Here is a 16,212-nt window from a genome sequence, read left to right as displayed (position 1 = left end):
ACACACACACACACACACACACACACACACACACACACACACACACACGTATATATAGACAGACAGTGATTTAAAAAAAGGGTGAATTTGCCACACATGACTTCCTATCCTAATCAAGGGTTTTCTCAACTCCTATTTGAAAGACACACATGAGCGAGTCCTTCAGCAGGATACCTTCACACTGTGTGTGTGTGTGTGTGTGTGTGTGTGTGTGTGTGCGCGCACATGCTCACGGGGGCCCCGTCAACCCCGCCAGTGGAGTGGTAAAAGATATTAGGCGGCAATTGCAAAACGATTGCAAAAAGTGACATTCCTAATGGAGAAAGATTACTGTGTGCAACACGACTTTGATTTGAGCTGCATACAATTTATTTTCTCTGTGCGGGGCGACTTCGTGGACAGCTCAGTACCGCGAGCTCCTCGCCCCTTTTGTGTTTGTGTGAGCACATGCAAATTTATGTTAACACAAATTGATATATTTTTGAATGCAAACGAGTGAGACACAAAATGTCCTTTGCGGCAATTATTTCTGACTGCAGCTTTTATTATTGTATTACTCCTGTCAGCTTTCAGAGGGATGACTCGAATTGTTTCGTTTTGGGCTGAGAGGCTGATGATGAAGCTGTTTATGGCGCTTTGAAAAACACCTTTAAAAAACATAAACAGCACAAAAATAAGCAGAATGAAGAGGCTTCCGCTGCTGTAAATATATTAACGCAGAATGAAACGTTATGCATGACAGGCAGCGTTACTGCAAGTCTAGAAACCATGTACTAGGCCTGGGCGATATATAGAATTTATCGATAAATTTGATGATTTAAAAAACTAATAATCCAATTTTTTAAATATTTTTGCTCCCATGAGCTTCCGTAGCTTTCGCTCTCCTCATTTCCTTAGCGAAGATTCACAAACCTAGCAAAACATGGCTAATGCTAATGAGAAAATTTAGTGTGGAGTTTGAAGAAAAGTGTTCAGTTCAGTTTCAGATTATGTCGAACATGCATACGATACAATGTAATTCAAACAGTTGTTTCATTACAGCACATCCGAAAAGGAGTAGGAAGAAGCAGAGCTTATTTAATCCTATCCCTTTTCATACCAAAGCAATTGTATCCAATTTCCTTATTCTTTGTAACAGAACAGATAAATAATAAATAAATAATATACCATGGTAAGCAAACAAATATTAAATACATAAATAATCTTTGTCTCAATAATAAAAAAAAGGATTCAAGATGTTTATCATAATTTTAAGTGTCGTCAGTGGTTGGGTTTTGCGGCAAAGGGTGTGGAACAAATGACTGCAGGCTGCAAAGTTTGTTTAAAAAAAGCAGGTGAATCACTACTCCACCGTGCTGCCTTCACCATTTCATAATAAATTTAGATACGACTAAAATACCAATAATAGAGAAAACACAGAAGTAATCATGAATCATAACTAAATGGGAGGCAGCTTACAATTTACAAAAGTGAAAATAAATGTAACTACTGTATAAAAAAAGATTGAGAAAATAAAGAAATACATATGCCTTGAAAAAGTGAACTTGATGAAAAGGTGGTTGCTGCAAGTTGGTTAATGTCAGGCAGTGTGCTTTTAACATTTGCAAATGACTTACAAGTGCATCCATCCATACATGTTCTACCGCTTGTCCCTTTCGGGGTGGCGGGGGGTGCTGGAGCTTATCTCAGCTGCACTCAACTCAACTCGAACAACTTCTCTGCATCTCAATGCAAGGGGGGCAGACACCACTTCAGCTGTGGCATTCAGGTGTCATTAATAATGTAGGAATCCATCCAGCTATAAGCAGCATTTTTGATGCTGACAACTACTATGGCATTGATGAAGAAGGTCCACTACCTGAACTCCAGACAAATAATAACATTGTAATTCCAGACATACAGTTAGGTCCATAAATATTTGGACATTGACACAATTTTCAGTATTCCAGCTCTGTACAAAACTACAATGGATTTGAAATGAAACAATCAAGATGTGCTTTAAGTGCAGACTTTGAGCTTTAATTTGAGGGTATTTACATCCAAATCAGGTGAACGGTGTAGGAATTACAACACATTTTATATGTGCCTTTCACTTTTTAAGGGACCAAAAGTAATTGGACAATTGGCTACTCAGCTGTTCCATGGCCATGTTTGTGTTATTCCCTTGTTTTTTTTTTCATTTATTTCATTTACAAAGAGCAGATTAAAGGCCTAGATGGCATTTCAAGTGTGGTATATTAATTTGGAATCTGGGGAGGTCATCTCTCAATATAAAGTCCAAAGAGCTGTCACTATCAGTGAAGCAAGCCATCATTAGGCCTGAAAATCAAAACAAAGCCATCAGAGAGATAGCAAAAACATGAGGTGTGGCCAAATCAACTGTTTGGTACATTCTTAAAAAGAGAGAACACACTGCTGAGCTCAGCAACACCAAAAGATCTGGAAGACCATGGAAAACAAGTGTGGTGGATGACAGACAAATCCTTTCCTTTGTCAAGAAAAAGCCCTTCACAACAGTTGGGCAGATCAAGAAAACTCCCCAGGAGGTAGGTGTATCTGTATCCAAGTCAACAATGAAGAGATGACTTCACCAGAGGAAATACAGAGGTTTCATCACAAGGTGTAAACCATTGGTGAGCCTCAAAAACAGGAAGGTCAGATTAGAGTTTGCCAAGAAACATGTAAAAGAGCCTGTGCAGTTCTGGAACAACATCTTATGGACAGATAAGACAAAGATCAACTTGTAGCAGAATGATGGAAAGAGAAGAGTATGGAGGAGGGAAGGAACTGCTCAAGATCCAAAGCATAGCATCTCATCAGTGAAGCATGGTGGTGGTAGTGGCATGCATGGCTGCCAGTGGAACTGGATCTCCTATATTTATTGATGATGTGACAGCTGACAAAAGCAGCAGAATGAATTGTGAAGTGTTTCGGGCAATACTATCTGCTCATATTCAGCCAAATGCTTCAAAACTCATTGGACGGCACTTCACAATGCAGATGGACAATGACCCCAAGCATACTGCGAAAGCAACCAAATTGTTTTTTAAGGCAAAGAAGTAGAATGTTCTGCAATGGCCAAGTCAATCACCTGACCTGAATCCCATTGAGCATGCATTTCACTTGCTGAAGACAAAACTGAAGGGAAAATGCCCAAAGAACAAGCAGGAAGTGAAGACAGCTGCAGCAGAGCATCACCAGGGATCAAACCCAGCGTCTGGGGATGTCTATGGGTTCCACACTTCAGGCTGTCATTGACTGCAAAGGATTTGCAACAAAGTATTAAAAAGTGACAATTTTATTTATGATTATATTAGTTTGTCCAATTACTTTTGGTCTTTTAAAAAGTGGAAGGCACATATAAAATGTGTTGTAATTCCTACACCGTTCACCTGATTTGGATGTGAATACCCTCAAATTAAAGCTCAAAGTCTGCACTTAAAGCACATCTTGATTGTTTCATTTCAAATCTATTGTGGTGCTGTACGGAGCTGGAATACTGAAAATTGTGTCAATGTCCAAATATTTATGGACCTAACTGTAGATGTAAACATTACTGAGACGACAATGGACATTTTTCAACAAGTGAACCCACTTGAAAATGATGGCAACTATGGAATAGACATTTTCACTTCAATTCTGCACTTTATTCAGTGAACAACATGGGAATTATAAGGTTTTTTAAAATGTTTTCTTCACTTGTGCAGTGTATTCTGCAAATTAACGTTTTGTTTTAAACATTTTGTAAAAAATGAATAAAAAAGGAACCTGTTATACAGACCTATATGAAGTTGCCCACTTTATTATTGCAAAAATCAAAATAACACTGCAATATGTTTGTGCTGTAAACATTTCTGTTTATACCGTTGAGGTTTTAAGGTTAGTTTAAAATACATGATCTGACTAGTGATGTCATCCAGCCCCCCACCACCACACACACTTTGTCAAAATCTCCCCAAATTTGTCCCAAACGTTTGTGCTACACAATTTGTTTGTCTTATGATTATTGTATTTATGTTAGGGGCTAGGTGCAAATATTAAGATATTAACTTAAACTACAAACCCTGTTTCCATATGAGTTGGGAACTTGTGTTAGATGTAAATATAAATGGAAAACAATGATTTGCAAATAATTTTCAACCCATATTCAGTTGAATATGCTACTAAGACAACATATTTGATGTTCAAACTGATAAACTTTTTTTTTTGTTGCAAATAATCACTAACTTTAGAATTTGATGCCAGCAACACATGACAAAGAAGTTGGGAAAGGTGGCAATAAATACTGATAAAGTTGAGGAATGCTCATCAAACACTTATTTGGAACATCCCACAGATAAACAGGCAAATAGGGAACAGGTGGGTGCCATGATTGGTTATAAAAGTAGATTCCATGAAATGCTCAGTCATTCACAAACAAGGATGGGGCGAGGGTCACCACTTTGTCAACAAATGCGTGAGCAAATTGTTGAACAGTTTAAGAAAAACCTTTCTCAACCAGCTATAGCAAGGAATTTAGGGATTTCACCATCTACGGTCCGTAATATCATCAAAGGGTTCAGAGAATCTGGAGAAATCACTGCACGTAAGCAGCTAAGCCTGTGACCCTCAGGCTGTACTGCATCAACAAGCGACATCAGTGTGTAAAGGATATCACCACATGGGCTCAGGAACACTTCAGAAACCCACTGTCAGTAACTACAGTTGGTCGCTACATCTGTAAGTGAAAGTTAAAACTCTCCTATGCAAGGCGAAAACCGTTTATCAACAACACCCAGAAACGCCGTCGCCTTCGCTGGGCCTGAGCTCATCTAAGATGGACTGATACAAAGTGGAAAAGTGTTCTGTGGTCTGACGAGTCCACATTTCGAATTGTTTTTGGAAACTGTGGACGCCGTGTCCTCTGGACCAAAGAGGAAAAGAACCATCCGGATTGTTGTAGGCGCAAAGTTGAAAAGCCAGCATCTGTGATGGTATGGGGGTGTATTAGTGCCCAAGACATGGGTAACTTACACATCTGTGAAGGCGCCATTAATGCTGAAAGGTACATACAGGTTTTGGAGCAACATATGTTGCCATCCAAGCAACGTTACCATGGACGCCCCTGCTTATTTCAGCAAGACAATGCCAAGCCACGTGTTACATCAACGTCGCTTCATAGTAAAAGAGTGCGGGTACAAGACTGGCCTGCCTGTAGTCCAGACCTGTCTCCCATTGAAAATGTGTGGCGCATTATGAAGCCTAAAATACCACAACGGAGACCCCCGGACTGTTGAACAACTTAAGCTGTACATCAAGCAAGAATGGGAAATAATTCCACCTGAGAAGCTTAAAAAATGTGTCTCCTCAGTTCCCAAACGTTTACTGAGTGTTGTTAAAAGGAAAGGCCTTGTAACACAGTGGTGAGCATGCCCTTTCCCAACTACTTTGGCACATGTTGCAGCCATGAAGTTCTAAGTTAATTATTATTTGCAAAAAAAAAAAAAAGTTTATGAGTTTGAACATCAAATATCTTGTCTTTGTAGTGCATTCAATTGAATATGGGTTGAAAAGGATTTGCAAATCATTGTATTCTGTTTATATTTACATCTAACACAATTTCCCAACTCATATGGAAATGGGGTTGTATAATTTTAGACAAACAATATCTATTGTCTGACTACAAGAAACATAGAAAAGTATATGAACAATAAGACATAAGGAACCTTTTTTGAGCAAAAAAAAAAAAGGATATTTAATATGTTTATGTGAAATTTATTCACTATTCCAAACAATATATTTGTGTGCAGATAAGTTGTTTGGAAGCCAGCTTCCATGAATCCAGAGGTTGTGTATTCCATCCTTGTTGAAATGGTCTGCAGCAGCTGTGTGGTGACGCTGAAATAAGAATGTAACAATCAGATCACATGAAAACAGCTAAGGCAATATAAGTCATACGGGAAAATGCATTTTTAGACAATATGATTTGCTTGAGCGGCTAGGGGACACCAAAAAATGGATTAGAAAAGACAGATTTAAAATAAAAATAAAAAATTCCTGCGGGCCGGATTTTGGACGCTGGCGGGCGGTAACCGGCCCGCGCGGGCAGTAGTTTGGGGACCCCTTATTTAGTCGATAGAAAAGCGCTGAATAAATGTAATCCATTATTATTAGTATTTGATTAGCTACTGACATACCACGACGTGACTCACATTTCGACATGTTACCATAGCAACAATGCTGCAAACATTACTAGCCGATTTGACAGTGTACTTTTTCCGTTTCCTCCGAGACAAACGCCAAGTTTGCAATAGATGTAAGACTCTTAGGAGCCGCAGAAACAGTAGTTGCTAACTGTTTGTAGTGGAGGCACACAAGGCTAACAGCTGACTACCATGCCATGTTGCCTTACATTGTGGGATTCAACAATAATTTAGAAATAAATAATGTCTAATTACCTTTTCCTCCTCTTGCCCTGATGTCCATGAGCTGGAACGTTGCGCTTGATAATGCTGCGGTGCACATTCGCAATGGAACGAGTGCTCCAGGCTGCTTGGCTGTCGGGAGGAGAAAGCATCGCTGTGTGGCCGCTCAGGTGTCGCGTCCTGCAGGTGCAACCCACGGCTGAAGCCCGACCGTTGTTGCATTGAAAATGTTCTTATATTCTCCACTGAAGCCCTCAAATTAAGAAGTAGTGCTCCTGCCTCGGTTAAGCTACTTGTCAGCAGTTAGGCAGACATTTTCTTCACAAACAACTTGGCTTGCAACCTCGCTCATACACACTGGTAAGATGCTCTCATACACACTGGTAAGATGCTCTCATACACACTGGTAAGATGCTCTCATACACATAACTGAAATCCTTGCACACATACTACTGAAATTGTTGTCTCTCACACGCACGTGGTGTGTGTGTGTGTGCGTGAGAGAAAAACATTTTAGTTTTTTATGTGAGAGCATTTCAGTAGTGTATTTGAGAGCATTTCAATAGTGTATATCAAGGTTCAAGGTTCAACTTTATTGTCCCCGCGGGGAAATTTGTCTTGGGCACAGTGCATCATTGCTTTCTTAACATACCCAAAAACAACAGAACAAAAACACAAGCACAGACACAACCACAAAACTAACATTTAAACATCAGAACATGGAGCTTGATAGACATAGGTGGCACTTTGATGTAGGCATAAAATCTACAGTATGGAGATAAAGATAAAGTACCAATGTGCATTGCACTAGAGCTCATGGATAAAGTGCTGTGTGCTAAAGTGCTTAGTTCTAAAGTGCTATGTGCTAAAGTGCTATGTGCTAAAAAAGTGCTAACCTATGTATTAAAATTCTATTGCACATTGTTGGTCAGCTTAATGGAGGCTGGGACAAATGATAATTTAAGGCGGTTAGATTTGCATAGTGGGACCCGGAGTCTTCTCCCTGATGGCAGGGTTCCATATTCAGGAAAGAGTGGGTGTTGTGAGTTGGAAATAATTTTCTTAGCTTTTTTCCTAACTGCCTGCTCATAGATGCTCTGTATAGGCTCATATTCTTTCCTCCCTACGATTTTCATTGCCGTTTTATGCATGCCGGCCAGTTTGCTTTTTAGCTTAACGGTTAGGTTGCCAAACCATGAGGTGATCCCGTATCTAATGATGCTCTCTACAATGGCACGGTAGAAAATCATCATGATGTGGCTGCTTACGCCGTACAATCTTAATCTTCGCAAAAAATATAGCCTCTGTTGCAGTCTATTGCACAGTTTGTCAATATGTGTCTTCCAGCAGAGAAGATTATCAATATGAACCCCTAAATATTTATATGAGGATACCTGGGTGATTTCCTGATTTTTGATGACCACTGGCTCATGGTCAGTCACTTTCCTCGGATCCAAAACCATTTCCTGTGTCTTGGTCACATTTAAAATAAGATGGTTAGTGTCACACCACCTAATAAATAGGTCTATCTCGTCTTGGTACACAGAGGGGTCCGTATCCTTGTGTAGAAGGCTTAGGAGCACGGTATCGTCCGCAAATTTCACCATATAATTGTTAGGGTGCACAGTCCTACAATCATTGGTGTACAATGTAAATAGTGTTGGTGATACAACGCAACCCTGTGGGACGCCTGTGTTGCAGTGTTTGGTGTCTGACAGTGTTCTGTTGACCTTCACTTGCTGTGTTCTGTTTGTTAAAAAAAGAGTGGAACCATTTGATCAAGGTGGAGTTTACACCCATGTCTTTGAGCTTCTCTAAGAGTATGTGAATTTGCACTGTATTAAAAGCTGAGCTGAAATCAACAAATAAAATTCTAGCATAAGCTTTTGTGTTTTCAAGGTGCTTGGAGATAAAATGCAAGGTGCAAAGGATTGCATCATCAGTACTGCATTCCTGCTTGTACGCAAACTGGTACACATCTAAATTTGGCTTGACATCCTTCATGAGCAGTGACACAACACATTTTTAAAACATTTCATAACAATCGATGTGAGAGCTACGGGACGAAAGTCGTTGTTTACTGTGACACCGGGCTTTTTAGGCACTGGAGTTATAATTGACTTCTTCCACAGAGCTGGAACAGTGTGAGTGTTAAGTGATAGTTGGAATATTGGACACCATGCTGTAGTTAGTTCCTCTGCACAGCTTTTGAGCAAAAAGGCTGGGAGGCCGTCAGGGCCTGCGGCCTTGCCCGTACGTACTCTACTAAAGAGACGGCGGATGCTGGTCGGGTCGACTTCCAGGCAGCAGGTGTCATCAGTGTCTGGCAGGGACTGCAAAACACTGTCACACTCCTGAGAGAAGTTTTGACGGTCGAATCTCAAATAAAAGTCATTTAGCTCATTTGATCTTTGCTGCTCATCCAGGGTGATGATTTGTTTCTTTGCAGGGTTCATATTAGTGACTGATTTCATTGTGTCCCAAAGTTTTTTTGTATTTGACATTTGGAGATTATGTTCCATTGTTTGCCTATGTTGTTCTCTTGCATTAGTGAGAAGTTGTTTGAGTTATTTTTGGACAACTGACAGTCCTGCTCTGTCTTTACTTCAAAAGGCCTGCTTTTTCCTATTTATGCAGTCTTTTATTTCTTTTGTTACATAGGGTTTGTTATTGGGATAGACTACAATGTTTTTCTTGGGTACCACATTGCCAACACAAAACTCAATGTAGTCCGTTATAGTTACTGTAGCCTCATCTAGTCCTAGTGCATGGAACAGGGACCAGTCTGTGCACATGAAACACCCCTTCAGTGTCTCAATAGCATCGTCTGACCACACATTAATTGTCTTATGCTCAGGTTTAATTGATTTAAAAACAGATTTATATGTGGGTATTAGATGTATGGTGTTGTGATCCGAGTTAGAAAGGGGGGGCTTTGGTTTTGCTGAGTATCCCCTCTTTATATTGCCATAACATTTATATATAATCTTATCATTTCTTGTGTCACATTTTACAAATTGTTCAAATCCCGGCAATAGTTAAAGTCACCCAAAAAGAAAACCGGAGCTCCGGGTGTGCGCTGCAGCTGTTCATGTGCGCACTCTGCTATGCTCGCAGCAGCTCTGCCTGCATTGCCGCTGGGTGGGACATAAACAGCGGCTATGATGATGTTGCCAAACTCCCTCGGCAGGTAGTGAGGTCTCATTGATAAACACAGCAGTTCTACGTCGGGGCTGCATATGTTTTTTTTATATATGTATATGAGAGCATTTCAGTAGTGTATGTGAGAGCATTTCAGTAGTGTATATGAGAGCATTTCAGTAGTGTATGTGAGAGCATTTCATTAATGTGTATAAGAGTGTTTCAGTAGTGTGTGTGGGACAAAAACATTTCAGTTGTTTATGTGAGAGGAAATTCTGAATAATGTCCCTAACGGCCCCTCATACACGCACACACTGTGTCCGCTACGCTAACAGTAAGCAACTATATTTGATTTTAGTTGTATTTATTCTGGGCAGCACAGTGGTACAGGGGTTAGTGCATGTGCCTCGCAATACAAAGGTCCTGGGTTCGATCCTGTGCTCGGGATCTTTCTGTGTGGAGTTTGCATGTTCTCCCCATGACTGCGTGGGTTCCCCCTGGGAACTCCGGCTTCCTCCCACCTCCAAAGACATGCACCTGGGAATAGGTTGATCGGCAACACTAAATTGGCCCTAGTGTGTGGATGTGAGTGTGAATGTTGTCTGTCTATCTGTGTTGGTCCTGCCATGAGGTGGAAACGTGTCCAGGGTGTACCCCGCATTACGCCCGAGTCCAGATGAGCACCAGATGAGTCCAGCACCCCCCGCGACCCCGAAAGGGACAAGCAGTAGAAAATGGATGGATGGATGCACTTGTAAGTCATTTGCAAATGTTAAAAGCACACTGCCTGACATTAACCAACTTGCAGCAACCACCTTTTCATTAAGTTCACTTTTTCAAGTCCTAAGTTTTTTTTCTTTATTTTCTAAAAATTTTTTATATAGTAGTTACATTTATTTTCATTTTTGTAAATTGTAAGTTGCCTCCCATTTAGGCATTATTTTTGATTACTTCTGTGTTTTCTCTATTATTGCTATTTTAGTCGTATTTAAATGTATTATCAAATGGTTAGGGCAGCACGGTGGATAGTGGTTCGTGCTCGTGCCTCATAGTAAGAAGGTCTTGGGTTTGATTCCCGGTCTAGGTTTCTTTTTGTGTGGAGTTTGCATTAAAATGGCCCTACTGTGTGAATGTTGTCAATCTGCGTTGGCGACTTGTCCAGGGTGTACGAGTGCAGCTGGGATAGGCTCCAGCACCCCCTGTGACCCGAAAGGGATAAGAGGTCAAAAATGAATGGATGGATAAATGAAAAGATTAACTTTGTTCCCCATTATAATGGCAGTTAAGACTGTTTACACACCCCTCTCTTCACACACGTTTGATACACTCAGGGTGGGTATGCTACTTTTATTTAGTGTACTTATCAAATTATCATTGCAGTTAAGAATGTTTCAAAAGGTGTGATGAATGAAATCCACCCCCCGCCCCCTCACGCATACACTAAGGGTGAGTATTCCAATTTTACTTTATTTAAATGTTATATAAATGTTTCTACTCCCATTTTTATGGCAGTTAAGAATGTTTTAAAAAGTGTGGCGCATGAATTTGACTCACCTTCTTCAAAACCTCCTCCACGCACCTGTGCTTTATACATTAAGAGTGAGTAATTTTATTATTATTTTTTTATTAAACGGTTAACATTTTGTATGGCATTAAAGGTTTTTTAAAAAGTGTGACTCTGATTATGACTCATCTTCAATCCCCCTTCACGCAACCATGTTCAATACACTAAAGGTGAGTATTTTATTTTTATTATCAAATATTTATTTTCCCATTTTACAGCAGTTAAGAATGTTTTAAAAAATATGGTGCATGAAGTTGACTCCACTTCTTCAGTGCCATCTCCATGCAACCCTTGGTTTATACAATAAGGGTGAGTAGTTTTACTTTTAGTTTGTTTTAGTTGTATTAATAAATGGTTCACTTCTTCCACATTTTGTATGGCATGAAATGTTTAAAAAAAGTGTGACTGTGAATTTGACTTTTTTTCAATCCCCACTTCAATCATCTGTGTCCAATACACTAACAGTGAGTATTCTATTTGAGTTTTATTTAGTCTTGCTATCAAAAGGTTATTTTTCCATGTTTATGGCAGTTACGGATATTTTAAAAAGTGTGGCATATGACATTGGCTTTTTAAATTCATTTTACACAGACCCGTGTTTTCTATGTTTAGACTGAGTAAGTTTACTTTATTTTTAGTTTTATTCTGCTGTATTATCAAATGGTTAACTTTTTCCATATCTTATGGCATAAAATGTCTCGAAAAAGTGTGACTCTAAATTGGACTTATCTTCTTCTAGCGTCCCTTCACGCAGCCGTGATTGATACACAATGGTGAGTATTGTACAAAACCCCAAACCAGTGAAGTTGGCACGTTGTGTAAATCTTAAATAAAAATAGAATACAACGATTTGCAAATCCTTTTCAACTTACATTCAATTGAATAAACTGCAAAGACAAGATACTTAATGTTTCAACATTAAGTAAGTATTTTTTTGCAAATAATCATTAACTTGGAATTTAATGGCAGCAACACATTGCAAACAAGTTGGCACAGGGGCATTTTTACCACTGTGTTACATGGCCTTTCCACTCAGTAAATGTTTGGGAACTGAGGAGACCAACTTTTGAAGCTTTTCTGTTCGAATGCTTTCCCATTCTTGCTTGATGTACAGCTTAAGTTGTTCAACAGTCCAGGGTCTCCGTTGTCGTATTTGACACTTCATAATGCGCCACACATTTTTAATGGGAGACAGGTCTGGACTACAGGCCGGCCAGTCTAGTACCCACACTCTTTTACTACGAAGCCACGCTGTTGTAACACGTGCAGAATGTGGCTTGGCATTGTCTTGCTGAAATAAGCAGGGGCGTCCATGAAAAAGACGTTGCTTGGATGGCAACATATGCTGCTCCCAAACGTGTATGTACCTTTCAGCATTAATGGTGCCTTCACAGATGTGTAAGTTACCCATGCCTTGGCACTAATACACCCCCATACCATCACAGATGCTGACTTTTGAACTTTGCGCCTAGAGCAATCCGGATGGTTCTTTTCCTCTTTGGTCTGGAGGACACGACGTCCACAGTTTCCAAAAACAATTTGAAATGTGGACTCGTCAGACCACAGAACACTTTTCCACTTTGCATCAGTCCATCTTAGATAAGGCCGGGCCCAGCGAAGCTGGGGGTATTTGTGGGTGTTGTTGATAAATGGTTTTCGCTTTGCATAGTATTTTTAACTTCCACTTACAGATGTAGCGACAAACTGTAGTTACTGACAGTGGTTTGCTGAAGTGTTCCTGAGCCCATGTGGTGATATCGTTCACACACTGATGTCGTCAGGGACATTCAATGTTGATTTTCAGGCTGGCCGCTTACGTGCAGTGTTGGGTTAATTACTGAAAACCAGTGACTAGTTACTTTATTTCAAAAGTAACTCAGTTACTAACTCAGTTACTTACACCAAAAACTAATGCATTACAGTGAAAAGTAACTATTTAGTTACTTCTTTTTTTTTTTTTCTTTTTTTTTTTTTCAAGGCTCCCATTAATGCCCTTTTAGCCTTCATTTCAGTACTGTTACTGCACTGAAATCAATCTGTTGATCAACTTGACATACATTTGCATCACTGAACTCTGCTAAGCAATGTGGTCTACATACAACACACAAAGACAAAGATATGTTTCAAAGGGCCAATTTATTTCAGGCCAGAACAAATTGACAAAACTATTTTAAATAGCTGCAACATAACATACGTAAGTAACAAACAGCATAATAACAATACAGCTGTAAACCTGGCTTCACCCTAGGAAGGCACACATGACATACACCAAGCCTAACAAGGCATTTTTTTCTCTCAAGGAATTGTGAAATAAAATTATGTTTTCAGGAGATCAACACTGTACTGAAGCCCAGAACACTCTACACATTTCCCCAGTTTTAGTTGAGAAAAGGAAAGTTTGGCCTGGCCCACTAGGATCCCTCTTTATGTTTGTGAAGTTTATAGTCTATACATTTAGAGTGATGTGATAATCAAACACTCTAGAAGTCTAGAATGAAAGAGTATATAAGAGAATTGACAGAGTGTGTACCTTCAGTGCTGAATGATGAGCAGAGGCAGAGTTTGGAGTGTTTTCTTTAGCTTGCTTTCCATGTTTTAGCTACTTCCAAATCACTAATCCTCGCCTCCATGGCGACAAATAAAGTAAGTTTCTTACAAGTATCATCCCTGCAGGACGAGGAATAGCTAAAAATGCTTCACTACACATCGTAGCTTACCGGCGTCAAAATGTAAACAAACGCCATTGGTGGAAATATGTCCCTGGACACATGAGGACTTTGAATATGACCAATGTATGATCCTGTAACTACTTGGTATCGGATTGATACCCAATTTTGGGGTATAATCCAAAACTAATGTCATGATCCGTGGCCCGGATCATGTTTTGTTATGTTCTGTTAGTTTTGGACTCCATAGTTCCTGTTTTTTGTGCACCCTTGTTTGTTTAGTTACCATGGTTACTTATTATTTCCACCTGCCTCTGATTAGTGTTCGCCCGCTCACCTGCTGCCCGAGCACTAATCAGAGGCATTATTTAAGCCTGCCTTTGCCGGTCAGTCGGCCTAGCGTCATTGTTCGCTTCATGCCTGGTCCACGTAAGATTTGTTTGGTTCATGCCACAGTCAACGTAAGTTTTCCTTGTCCATAGTTTATGCTAAGTGTTAGTTTAGCTCCAAGTGCGATCAGCGCGTTGTGCCTTCGCTTTGTTTTCCGTTTTTTGTACCTCTTTGAGTTTGGATAATTAAATGATGTTTTTACCTACATACCTTGTCCGGAGAAGTCCGTCTGTCTTCCTGGGAGAACGACCCTGCAGTAAGCTGCGCAAACCACATTGTGACATATGTAAAGTATCAAACAGAAGAATAAGTGATTATTACATTTTAACAGAAGTGTAGATAGAACATGTTAAAAGAGAAAGTAAGCAGATATTAACAGTAAATGAACAAGTAGATTAATAATTAGTTTTCTACCACTTGTCCTTATGTCACGTGGGGATCGCATCTTTATGCGGGATCGTTCTCCCGGGATGCAGACGGACAATTCCGGACAAAGCGTGAAGTTAGGATATGATTTAATCTTCGTAAATCATAACACATACAAAAAACAGGAAGCCAACCAAAGGGCTGCGTGCCGATCGCACGTGAAGCTAAGGTACAAACTTAGCACAGGAATCAAAAAACATAGAAACAAGAAATAACCCTACGTGCTTGTTGCATACAGCAAACAATGAAACCAGACAGAGTATGGTGAGCAACGTGAATAAATAGTTCTCTGATTAGTGCCCGGCAGCAGGTGAACGTGCCGGACACTAACCAGAGACAGGTGAAACCTATCGGTACCCATAGTGACCAAAATAAACCCATGACTGCACAAAACAGGAACTAAGGGAGTCCAAAACTAAGAACATGACTAAAAAAAACATGATCCGGACCACGGATCATGACACCTTAATAATTTTGACAAAATAATAGAATGGAAAAGGACAATATGTTACTCCATACGTCAGCAGACTAAATAGGAGCCTTTGTTTGCTTACTTACTAATAAAAGACAAGTTGTCCTGTATGTTCACTATTTTATTTAAATGGTAAATGGGTCGTACTTTTTTTTAAGGAACTCAAAGTGCTTTGACACTATTTTCCACATTCACACACACACACATTCACACAATGATGGCGGCAGCTGCCATGCACGGTGCTAACCAGTCCCATCAGGAGCAAGGGTGAAGTGTCTTGCTCAAGGACATAATGGACGTGACGAGGATGGTAGAAGGTGGGGATTGAACCAGTAACCCTCAGATTGCTGGCACGGCCACTCTCCCAACTTCAACACGCCGTCCCCATTTAAGGACAAGAAGGATAAGAAACATATGTTTGATGTAACCTAAAATGTATTATTAAAATAAAGCCAATAATGCCATTTTTTGTGGTCCCCTTTATTTAGAAAAGTACCGAAAAGTACCAAAATATTGGTATCGGGACAACACTACTATGAAAATATACCTTGTGGTTATTCATGTATTGAGGAATATGTCATACTCTGTGATGTCAAGTTCATTGTGTCCTTGTCGATAAGAATGATCTCCTTTAGTGAGAAGAGAACTTTGAGCTCCGCAGGTGAACAATCCAATAACTTCTCATCACAATGACTACATCTTGTATAGATCAGAGTGTGGCGAGAGACAACCCCGCTGGGTAAGACTTAATCAAAGCTTGAGCTCTCATTAAAAATAAAATGAAATAAATAAAATCCCCAACAAATAGCGTTTCCATTCCTACGGTGTCACGTTTAGTACGGCGCCAAGGGAGGAGATGTCAAAATTAAAGTCCCCTCGCCTCAGGTCAAAAATATTCCCGAATCCCAGTGGCGGACGATCAGAATCCATCAGAAATAAAGTTTCAAAAGGCACGGCGGTGGTCCTTTATTTAGCTAATTCTCCTCCATTTGAGATGTACATATTTCCACGGCGCTTTGATAAGGCCTTGGGGACACGCGTGTTTTAATTAGACCTGAGCAGCCTGGTTGAACAGTTCATAGGCAACTTTGAACATTTTTCGCAGGGAGCTTCCATCGCTCTGTGACAGGCGCGGCGTAATTAGTGGCA

General features: G+C 40.0%; 1 protein-coding gene across 1 annotated transcript in view; it reads right to left on the bottom strand.

The window, feature by feature from the left end:
* The window catches only part of LOC133605413 (uncharacterized), a 646,046-nt gene that overhangs the window by 99,738 nt on the left and 530,096 nt on the right, over positions 1-16,212 (bottom strand). The gene's annotated exons all lie outside the window — the stretch shown is intronic.

This window comes from Nerophis lumbriciformis, linkage group LG07 (genome assembly GCF_033978685.3).
Source record: "Nerophis lumbriciformis linkage group LG07, RoL_Nlum_v2.1, whole genome shotgun sequence".
NCBI lineage: Eukaryota > Metazoa > Chordata > Actinopteri > Syngnathiformes > Syngnathidae > Nerophis > Nerophis lumbriciformis.
This window is presented reverse-complemented; position numbering and strand designations above follow the sequence as displayed.